The following is a 12,099-nucleotide window of genomic DNA, read 5'->3' as shown; positions in this document are numbered from 1 at the left end:
TGAATATCGGTAGTTTCTAGTAATAAATTGTAAGCACGTTTTATATTGCCTGCAAGCGAGCAGGGCAAAACTCAATTCGTGTCACTTGAGTTGCCACAATTTTGAGGTACTGTTAAAGTTCAACCGCAGTGTACATAAGATTTTACATATTGAGCAGTTTTTAACCTTGCTGAGAATAATAATTTTTGTAAATCTTAAGATGCTAGTGTTAACTTCATTCATATTAATTCATTCAGACATATTAATTAAATCTAAGATAACTAAATTTAGAACACTTATTTATATTTTAGTCGAAATTAAATATTATTCCAAAAATACTTCAAAGTATTTTCTCTCTCTTTATTAATATATATATAAGACAAATGTTGTATCTAAATATTAAGTATTTAAAATGTATATGATTATATTAGTGAATATTTCATCTCAATTTGCGTCCGCGTCGTAATAATCACAAATGTGTACTTCAAGCTAGTTCGAACAAAGTTTTACCAATGTCCGCTAAAACTTCACAAATAGTGATTTGGGAAACTTTCTATCACGCCCTAGAGAAATAAGTTGACTCCTACTTTCTTAACGAAATGATTGTCTACGTGTACGTTGTTAGATGTTGGCCCCATTTGTTTGGGATGGATTTTATTTACTCTCTCCCAAAGGATAATTCACTTTATAAGCATCGTATCGACCCATCGGGAGCTATAAAGTATTTTTCGCTTTTAGCGGGAAATAAGTAAAGGCTGTTGTGTGGAAGCAAAATTAGGTCACGGTAAAATTTTCTATCTGCACATTTCCCTCCCGTGTACTTGATAGACAAGCGATTTCTATAAGTATTGGAAGAAAATTATACAAAATTGCATTTATAGAATAGAAAGGGGGCACTGATATTGAGTATATAACAAGTATGTATATAACAATTCTTTTAATAAGTAGAGCTTTGTGTTTAATGTAAATATTGTTTTACACAACTAGCTTTAGATCATCAAAGTCAAAGAAAAGATTTTATATATACGATGATTTATATTCTTATTTCATTCATTTTAAAAAAAACATTTACAAACGTAAGTAATTAAAGAAAACAAGAGGCTAATTTACGGTACTTAGACGAAATGCACTTTAACTAATTCGAAGCTCTCATGAAAGTTTGTAAGAAAATCCGTTTGGTATTTAACTCTTACGTCTATTTTTGTTTAATATAAAGTACACTTAGCGTATTGCCGCTCGCACAAAAAACTACGTTGAAAAGTTTTAGAGAATTTCTCTTGGGCTCCAACAGAACTCTCTGAAGAATCTATTCTTTAAATTTTATATTTTATTTGAAAAAATAAGTTAAAACTCTAAGCTGTTGCATTATGGTGCAGTTATACTATAAAATACTCGTTTTTTTTTTCTCAAGTTGCATATGATTGTAATAAAAACCGAAATTGTTTTTATTACAATCATATGCCATTTTTTACTGCTGAAAATAAATACGTATTTGTTTCGTTAAAAAATTATAAAGCTATATTGAGAAATAAAATATAGATATATGTATGTAGAATAACATGAAAAAATTGTAGTTGAAATGTTATAAATTTTTAATGAAAATAAAAATATTGAATATAGTTAATCGTGATTTAAAAAACGTATAAAGTAATATAATATAACCTAAAAATTTATAATTAATATTATCGTTATTGTTCGGTATAACAGAGTGGTACAGTATAACAGTGGTCGATTTAGCTTTTACTCCATACAAAGTTAAAATGAACGTTAAAGACTACAACAGGTATAAGATTAATCTTCATCTTTAATAATTTGTTCAAAAATTTCGAATTACTTTACAAAAGAACTTTAAACAAGAAAATGATTCCAACCATACCTAAATAAACATACCTAAATAACAAATTTATAACATTATTTCTTTCACTATAGAATTTCATTTAAATACTATTATTTTACAGCGCTGAATGCTAGACGTGGCAGGGGCAAAGGAAGTTGCACTTCTAAATTACTTGAGCGCGTAATAAGTGCGCTCATAGCACCACGTGCGCGGAATACCCAAGCATGAGTCGGTGTTATTACCTGCATGATAACTGTTATCTGTGCAGCAGATGCTCTTTATGTTTTGATACTAATGTATTTTGAAGACTTGGGTGTATCTAATTATGCTTTTACACATTCAATTTACTTTACTATTTTTACATAATTATTAAAACTCCCTAAAACTAAAACGTCTCTGCGGATGAATTCGATAAGAAATCGTATGAAGTATGAGTCAAAGAGGCAAGCGCCTACTGGTATAAAGGAATAATTCTATAAAACAGTCTCCAACCATGTTGAAGTGTAGAAAATAAAACCTAAAATATCCAACAGGAAATTTTAAAAACATTAATTAAACGGTTATAATAGTTTCGATTGAATAACTCCCAACTAGGCTAAATTTTACAGATTCAAAGTCTGAAATTGAGAGACGATATGAGATAGTATGGCGATTTTAGAGACGACATGGGTAGGTGACGTCATTCATAAAGTACGAGGTCGCTCCGTGAAAACACGTGGAGGCACGCTAATTCACGCTAGGCAACGCAAATCTTCACAGTATAACTTTGTTAATACTATTATTGTACATACAATATAATACACATAGACTTTACGTTTTAGGGACTTGGTGTGTTGAAATCAAAGTATCGATTAGAAGATAATGATTAATTTATTGAACAAAATTATTAATTTATACAGGAATATTTAAAATCAGAAAGCGCATTAATCAATCAAAAAATTTGTACTTTAACCAATGAGAAAATGAAAGTTTCGGCTCTGTGTCTGTCGCACGGCGTCGGAGGCACGGCGCGTGGACAGATTTGATAAATACTTCCTGCGATCGGCGGATAGAAAGCCACCGTAGACTGAAGACTTCTGTATGTTGTATCCGCTTTTTGCATGGTGTACTGTGATGATACAGAGTAGTTCTTATCAGATCTGAGTGCATGTCCTGTTTCATCTATACAAAAATAAAATAAGAGCTAAAATAACTAGTTGATGTCAAATATTATGATCTCGGTGAAGCCTTACCTCCCCAATACGCAATTCTTAATAAGTGCCTAAACCTACAATTCATTTATACAGATATAGAAATCGAAAAACAAATATTATAGTATATAACAAAAACATTTCTGAAAACTAAACATCTAGTTCACTAGAAACACGTCATTCCAGAAATAGACTTAAGCAGTCATTGCTTTGGTTTACAAATATGACGCAGGACCTGATCGCAATCGCCGTGAAAAGCAAATATTGTCCGCGTTAGGTCAGAGCGTGTGGACGTAGCACTCGACCTCTTTTATCGGATATCCACAGAGTCTGTCACTCATGGATACTCGAGCATTAGGTACCTAATATTGACTTGCTTTGAGTACTAGCTACTGATTCCTGTTGTACACACATTGAATGACCGCAATCGATTTCAGTTGAAGTTTAATTGAAATAAGCTTATAAGCGGCTAATATAAATCATAGTTTAATAGAATTTTATATTAAAATGAATTTTTAGTCAAAAACCGATTTCTACAAGTTGCTTCTACATCATTATTGTACTAACACTACGTTATATTCGTGTTTAAACATGTTAATGTGAGTCCATTTTGGTTTAAATATTTCGTCAAGGCGAACTCGCAAGCGCCTGACCATAATTCTATGGTTTGAAAACGCTTTAAAGGCGTAATATGAGACCATTTTTCCATTTATAGTTCGCTGCAGCGAGCTAGGATAATAGAAAGTAGTCTTATTATTAAACTGAATTATCTCGACGTCTAACACGATTATGATTATATTGAAGATGAAAGGTTTCTTAATAAAGTGACGTCATATTGCTGTCGTCTCTTTATTAAAAAACTACTCTGGAGAATCTTCTTCATTATATACTTATTTAACATTAGTTAAGAAACCCTGAAAATGCATATTTTGCATATATTAAACAACAAAAAGGGAACTATTTCATAAAATATAGAAACTATTTAAAATCTCATGCAATATTAACAATGCTAATATTTTAGTAATAATTCATGCAACAAATGACAAATTTTCATGTAAAACACAGTTTAGATATTATTTTTAAAAAAGTAATTGCGGAGTTTGCGACTCTTCTCTGCAGAATCTACATTTAGAATCGGTGGTAGCTTTGCTTTTAAAAATAATAATCACTTTTAAAATTTGAATTTGTAGTGACGATTCCAAATTGATTTTATAGCCTATTTGAATACAGTTATGTTTTTATTTTGATTTAAATAAAATTTAATATTTTATTATTCAAAATTTTAATACAGAAATACGTAAACATTTTATTTACAGAAATGCATTTTAGCTAAAAACAGATTTCGATTGTAACGTGTTTTATAGATCAATTTGTTTTTAATTCTAAATACGTTTGCAACTTATTGCCAAATATTTTCAAAACCTATATGAACTTTTTTAATAGAATCGACACGACTTAAGTATTTACTATCGAAGCGCAATACTTAGGATGAATCTATGTAGCTTCGTTTAATTGTCCATTAGTCAACGAAACGACCAATTACGCGTCCATTAGTGCAGAAACACTCGGAAGAGTAATGGGCATTCAACTGCTGCGGTTGAATACAAGTCGAAGTCTGTACACTATGCAAAAAACTTTTTAAGAGCTTTTCTGCATGAAAAAAAATAGAATTTCGTCGATTTTGCGATGATACAGTAAGCAGTATGAAACGAACAATATTTATTTCAGAGTAAAATATTGAAATAAAATATTTTTCATTAATACAAAGTAATATTATTAAAAATATATATGTATAATTTAATATAATAATAAAAGTTATACAATTTAACTATATTAAAATATTATATTTAAAAAAAAATATTTTTCTTCAAATATCCTAAAAAATGTAATTTTACAAGTAGGAGCAAAAATATTCCATCTTATTACTATTTTTTTCTGGAGCCAATCATTAATTATTATCACTGCGACAAATTTTCGTCTGGGAAATGCACAAAAAATTAAAATGTATGAAAATATTACAAACTAGCTGACCCGGCGAACTTCGTATCGCCTAACAGTCGATTCTTTAATTTTATTATTATTATTTTTTTTTTTTAGAATTTTTCTCTCCGTAAGAACCATCCTCGTACTTCAAGGAATATTTTAAAAAAAGAATTAGCGAAATCGGTCCAACCGTTCTCGAGTTTTGCGCTTAGCAACACATTCAGCGACTCATTTTTATATTATTGATATACAATGAAAATAAAACAAATGAATAAAAATTGAGCAGTCAATGAACGATTGTTTCATATCTGAAATCCTCAGTTTTAAAACGCTTTGAAATTCATTCAAAATATTGTGTGAATTTTTTTTTAATATAAAGAATGTTAAGCTGCTGCTACTAAATATACTGCTTAAAATAACAGTTTCGTTTTATTGGAGGAAATATTATCGAAGATTAATTTGAAGCACTCTGTTTTGAGGTTTTCCATCTTTTATTGAGAAGTATGAGTAACGATTGTTACCAGAATGAGTCAGTCGGTTTGAGCGAAGTATACTTTTTTACCACAATTTAAATATGGTCACAAAACTTACATTTTTACTATTAAATTATTAAAATATGATTTGTTTTTTTTTTTCTACGTGTATAATAGAGTTTATACCCTAATAAGATATTTTAGAAAGTAAAGTAAATGTTTTTAGTTGTAGTCATTACTCTACCACTAGAGAAACAATTCCTTTAGTAATAAAAAAAACAAATGCTGTACAATATAACATTAAATTATTAAATTGCAGACACAAAAGCAACACAAACAAAATAAAAATGTACTTACGTAAATACTTCCAATTTGTCAGACTACAAAAGCGCTCGCCTAAATATTCACGAAACACAAGTAAGTCCGTACAGGTGACGTGATTTAACCTCGTATGTAAAGTTCTAGGCGTGAAACTCTCTAATAGCAATTTGGACGGTAAATAGGACGTCGCGCTTGGAACCTACTTTACAAGAATTCCAATAATGAAATAAGGACCAGCCGCTTGGTTACTTCCGAACATATTTCAGAAAGGAAGCAATCACACTTTAATGCTTGTAGTAAGACTTAGTAATAAATTACATTAGAAGAAAAAGTAATTATTTTGCACTTCATGTACTACGTCTTATTTACTTTTTGATTGATTGATTGAGACTATAATATCCCACTGCTGTGCATAGGCCTCTTTATTAAGCGACTTCAAAAAGGAGGAGAATCTCAATTCGACTGTAATTTTTTTGTGTGTTACTCATAACTTCGGAGGTGTTGGACCGATTTCGATAATTCTTTCTTTAATCGGAAATTGGTGCTTGTCATCCAATTCAAATCTAATCGAGAACTGACAAGTACTTTTTATGTTAACTTTAATAGTATTTACTTGGAAATTTTTCGTCGACTTACGTTTTATAATACCTTATAACTTCTTACTGGTTAAACCGATTTCGATATTTTTTTTTTAATCAAAAGTTGGGATGTGTCATGAGGTCTTATTTATTTCTTATTGAGATCGAGTACTTTTTAAATATCCCTAATAATGTATATTTACTTGACAATTTTTCAATAATCTATAATTTAGTACCAACTGAGATTTCCCGCTGCTGGGCAAAGGTTGACTTTCCATAAGCGAAAATAGAAACTTAATTCACTTCAGTGCTACACTGCAAATCGAAAGATAATTTTCCCACTAGAATTAATCATCATTATGTGTGTAGGTACATGTTTATGACAGGAACCGTAGTAGCCTACATACAGTGCTCGTCAAGGTACATTTGGGGCTTACAAGGACAAACACGCAAGCGAGGAGCAAACATTTGCACAAATAGAAGTATTCACCCCGAGGCGGAATTAAACCCAGGACCATCATTTTAATAATACTTCGCGGTACAATCTCAGAACAACAAAATAATATTACAAGTATTAGTAATATAAAAAAAAAAAAACATTACAATAATGTATAGTCTGGCATGAGAACGGTGCAAGTTGTGAAAACATTTTGTCGGCGGCGTCATGTTGTTTCTAACTCCCCTCGACCATTTGTTTCCTGTATGCAGTTTGACATTGTTTTCATCGTGGTTTTCCCGGTACGTAACAACAACAATATTAGAATAAAAGGTATCGATTTCAAGTTACTTTGTTTGCTCAAAATTTCATGTAAGCAGTGAGTGTTCGCGGAAGAAAAGAAACAACTTTGAATACTAAACTTACCCTCCATACATAATGGGGAACATTTGAAATTTTTAAGGCATTTATAATGTTTCTTACTTTTTAAATAAAGTTGTAAAATCTGTAAAAAGTCATGGCGTAAAAACCAAAACCTTTTACAGCTTCCTTAAGAGAGCTCTTCAGAGCGTCAGATGCTCTAGAATGCTACACTGTGAGTGAGAGATCTTACACCTTAATCTAAATTTCCGTATGTAACACTAGTACTGCATAATGCCCCAAGATTATTATTACCCTCAAAATCAGATTTTATAGTATGTTTTTGAAGTTGAGACAATAAGGATGAGTTATACACGTCAGAAGTGAAACTTCTTTGGCAATATAATTTTTAAGTCTCGTTTATATTTATAGAAATCTAAAGATTAAGATTTCTGTTCCAGCGCCATCTAGTTAATTTGCAATGTAGTACTATCGATATTAATGTAACAACCTTTTTTAGTTTCTATAGTACACGCTAGGCTCTGTTGTTGACTAATATTATTATTATTGCGTTTCTTTCAAAAATTTTTAGCACTAGTTTAAAATTGAAGAAAATATCCGCATCATTTTTTATCTAAATTTTAGCAACAATAAAACGAAGTAAAGTGCCTAACAATATATGGATATAAAATGTTTTATTATTTTTTTAACTAACGTAACCTTATCCTACTGTCAACTCTCATTATTAAAATATGTTCTGAAACGCACACAGGTGCATATAAATTACTATATGAGATTTCGCAACTTCCCACTTTGCGTAACATGTCAACTTCAATGTTGAACTTCTTCAAGTTATATACGGTCATCCGCAGCTTTACCGTCTAAGTTTTATCCCCTCGTATAATATATTTAGGTCACCTTAGGGACTGGAATATATGTAACAACGAAATTATTATCTATATAAAGTTATAAAGTAGTGCTAAGAGCTACTAATGGAATCATTTTACTGAACATAAAATTATGATAAGTATTTTTTGTTTTCTTATTTCGTTTTAACAATCTATCTAAATTCATGACTAATTTGATATGTGTACGCAAATTCGAATAATAAGCAATATAAATTAGAAATCATAGGCTATACAAAGGACACACTTTAAATAAATAAAATGTGATAAGTATGTGGTTATAATTGAAACCTTTGATTTAGTTTTGTTGTTCTTGGTAAAAAATATTTAGAGCCTAAGCTGACCTAAATTATGTTTTATTTAAATTTGTACCTGAAGTCTTCTAGTTTAACTATTTTGAGAGAAATCGTGTCAAATACCAAATACACGTAATTAAACATTAATTAAGACACCACTGCAATTAGTAGGGCTTAACGACTATCCGCTTAGGACAGTCTTAGAGAAATTAACCCCGCCATGCCCCTTACTAATGAAACACGACTGAAGAGGACAATCTATAATAATATCAAAACATAATACAAGTAGTAGTAGTTAGGAGTTTAGTTCTATATGACGTATACTAGCGACATACCCCGGCTTCGCAGGGGTGCAATGTTGATACTAAATATAAAATATAAAATAAATATTTGCAATGTAAGGGCAAAAAAATGTGTTTATTTACGACATCACATTAGAAACCTCTAAAACTATCAATGCTCCTCTACTATATTATGCATGCATTATACATATAAACGTTCCTCTGGAATCATTCTATTTAATAAAGGAAACCTTATCAAAATCCGTTGCGTAGTTTTAAAGATCTAAGCATACAGACATAAGCGACTTTGTTTTATACTATGTAATGACTAGCTGTGCCTGCGACTTCGTCCACGAGGAATTTAACAAAAAAGTTATTATTCAGTTCGGAGAGTTATAAAATAAAAAAATTCTAAAATAAAAGTAGCTTAAGTTACTCCTCATTACATCAGCTATCTGCCAGTGAAAGTCCCGTCACAATCGGTCCAGCCGTTTCAAAGATTACCCGGAACAAACAGACAGACAAAAATTGTAAAAAATATTATTTTTGTATATATACGGAGTATACATCCATATGCATTTAGTAAAAAGCGGTTATTTTAATATTACAAAGAGGCAGTCCAATTTTATTTATTTATATAGATATAGTAATGTTATAACAACAAAAAGCTGTCAGTGTCGGACCATCCTAGCAATTCTAGACAGTTTTAGAACTACTGGTCTAAAATAAACTATTGTAAAAAAAACGCACGCTATAGTAAGAAATATTTGATGTAATAAAAATGGCGTCAGCAAGTACGTAATGTTGCCCGTAAAGCCCGTAAATGTTGTTTAAATATATATATAATACATATACATATACATATATATATATATATATATATATATATATATATATATATATATTGTACGGTGAGGCACGATTGTTTATTTCAAGAAATGCCTTTTGGTTAGAGAAAATAGAAGCTAACAAAATGTATTTTATAGAATTTAATTTAAAACCAAATTATAACACAAATAAAATATTTTAACTGCAATCAATTCACCAAAAATTATAGAAGCAAGATTACTCAGAAGAAATTATAATTTTTATGTCTGTATATATCTGAAATAACTAGAAAGTAAACAAAATCAAGGATTCATAATCTTAATTTCTAAAGATGCCTTAAACGTGGATTTGAATTTTCAAATACTGACTTTCAAGACTTGAGTTTGTAGGTATCTTAACAGTTATCTATACATAAAATTAAAAACTGGTATTCTTAAGCCCATAGTCACGAATTCACTCGGGTAATCAAAAAAGCCACAAACAGTAAGCACGTTTGAGAAAGGTTTTTCGGATGTCGACTTTATCCATAATTCATGGGGTTTCCCCTTAAGGAATAGACAGTTAGATGTCGCCGATATCACTGACACAACTTTTTTACAATGGGGAATAATCCACTCCCGTCAAATAAAGACAATTTTTTGACGCAATGATTATTGTTCTAATTTTTTTGATACGACATCAATGATACTGTGGAACATACTATCAACATCATATACATTTTAATAGATGTCCTGCAAAATTATTCATAAAACAATATTGTATTATTCTATTCTACTTATTTAATATCAATCATTTTTTTAAAGAAATATATAGGTCTAAATGTAGTAGTTATGAACAACTTGATTGATCGTAATAAAATATGTAAATCTAAAATTTTCAATTTTGACAATTACAAAACAACTTTATATGTTTGATTAATTGCGGGACCATAAAGCAGCTGTCATCGCCTAGGGTGAAAATAAATCTTGCAAGATACAAGAAGGACGCCGCCTGCACGGTAACTGAAAGTCAACACTGCTACAGCGACCCTTGTTTGTCCATTAGCTTGCCGCGAACTGAACAAACACAAGGCGATTCCTTGCCAAAGATTCCGTTGTTACTAACGTTTTGTCACTTTTTATTTTTCCGGTCTTATTTTGTTTTTGATTCAATAAGAAACTAAAAATAGTCTTAATACTATAGATTTTAATGACATGTAACCCAAAGCAGCCAGAAAAATAACTTTTAAATCTTTTGATACAATCAAATTAATATTTTCAAAAAAATTAAAAATAGATTCATTCAAATGTGATTGAAAATAAAAAAAAACTAGAAATAGAAACACGTCGCCATCTACCGGATATCTGTGCAACATAGATACCAAACTGCCATCTTATAGAGAAATAGAAATACGGCGCCATCTACTAGATATTTGTTCAACTTAGATGTCAAACCGCCATCTTTTAGGATTTCATAGAATTAGCCGATAGATACACACTAAAGTCGTATAATAAAAATTTAATTTGTAAGAAAATACTGAGGTCAATAACTGAGATACTACCCTATGGGAGCAAGTTGGACGAAATTACAGATGCTTACAAAATTTGATAAAAATTAGTTCAGTAGTTTCGGAGTTTATTGCAAACATATATCGTGACCTGAAATTTATATATATATATATAGTCTATCTTGAATTTCTAATGTAAAACTGCTTTAAACAATATTATATTTTGTTATATATTTCTGTTGTCAATAAAAAATTGTAGCACATCAATTACTTAGCATGTTTTGTATTTGTGTCATTATAACACCAAGTAGGTATCATTATAACATCAAATCATATTTTATTTTGTATACCTTAACAAATTCATCATTATTATCACAAATTCTTTATTTAAATTAAATTATTTCATGTCTTTGGATGACTAAAAAAAAGGCTGTTTCACCAGTCGTGCATAAAGTTTATCTCATAATGTTCTTATAGGTTCTTATAGGAATTGTTACAAATAATTGTATTAATATCAGTACTATTTATAGTCAACTGTTACTCCCTAAACGATTGTTGAATAAATATTAGACCATCACAAGCCTCATCCATTTAATGTGTCCAAAAAACAAAAGCATTTTTCAGAGTCGTTGTCAATAAGAGAGAAATGCTTTATACCCACTTGGCAAATAGCCACATCAATTGATTTATACAGTTCCTTTACAGATCTTAAGATTTATTTCATATTTAAATCTACATGTATACTCGTATAAAATTAAAAAAGAGCATGATACACATATACAGTCATAAGACAACTAAAATACCTGAGGACCTTAGGAATAAATATTTAACAACCGATCTGGTGTGGTGCGGTATGCGTGAGATGTACACCTTACACCGGCGGTTTGCGGGTTCGATTCCCGCTCGAGATGGATATTTATATTTGTACAAATATTTCTTTCCGGTTTGGATGTCCTTGCAGGTAATTAGGAAGAGCATGTTAAGCTGTCTATTCCAGTGGTTATGATGTGATAATGTTATTATAAAATGAAATGTCGAATACATCCGACAGCGAACTCTAAGTAGGGAATATATCCGCCAATCCCGTAGTAGAGCAGCGTAGTGAATTAAACTCTGACCCTTCTCTTACATGGAGAAAATTCGACC

Source organism: Melitaea cinxia, chromosome 7 (genome assembly GCF_905220565.1).
Source record: "Melitaea cinxia chromosome 7, ilMelCinx1.1, whole genome shotgun sequence".
Taxonomy (NCBI): domain Eukaryota; kingdom Metazoa; phylum Arthropoda; class Insecta; order Lepidoptera; family Nymphalidae; genus Melitaea; species Melitaea cinxia.
This window is presented reverse-complemented; position numbering follows the sequence as displayed.